Below are 726 nucleotides of genomic sequence, written 5' to 3' on the forward strand. Positions count from 1 at the left end.
AATAGAAGTGCTCATCCAACACTTTCTTCTTGTAAGCTCTAAAATTCTCAACAGAAATAGATAAACCAACAAAAACTTTGTACAGGCATTAAGTGGTAATTTAAGGCTTTCTTTTAGATATCGCTAACATCATTACAATTTGAAATCAGCATCAGTATTATAAATTTAAGGTACTTATTAGGACACTTGTATTCTGTTTATTATTATTATTGTTCCAGAAATGCCCAAGAATAAGGTGTCATTATCTAGCTGTAGAACAAACAGCAGTCAAAATTTCATACCTCCTCCTTGGAAAGATCCATTGTCCTGAAAACATTATAGAATTAAAAACAAACAAACAAACAAAACCCCAAAAAACCCAACTCCCCAGACTTTTGAGAGACATTCTAGTAACCAAGACACTGTTTTTTTCCTAAATGAAACAACAGATTTTCAATATTTTTGTTTTATTTTAAATAGGTAACAGCTTCAGTAGCACTGATTTCAGGGGTGGGGGGGAATACTGTTGCGAGGAACCTAAGGGGGGAGAATTCTTGACTCCCCGAGATTGCCCTAGTCTGGTAACACTGAAAGCTTTCCCTGCTTTAATTAGCTAGACCGCCTCACGAAGTGTCTAACCCCAGCCGTGGAGCTGGGCAGAGCGTGTGGGGGCGGCTTGCTGCGGCCCCCCCCGCCCCGCCGCAGCGGCGGGGGGGGGCGGGGGGGCCTCCCCGCGGGGACCGCCCC

Source organism: Haliaeetus leucocephalus, unplaced genomic scaffold, assembly GCF_000737465.1.
Source record: "Haliaeetus leucocephalus isolate CR32 unplaced genomic scaffold, Haliaeetus_leucocephalus-4.0 Scaffold173, whole genome shotgun sequence".
NCBI classification, from domain to species: domain Eukaryota; kingdom Metazoa; phylum Chordata; class Aves; order Accipitriformes; family Accipitridae; genus Haliaeetus; species Haliaeetus leucocephalus.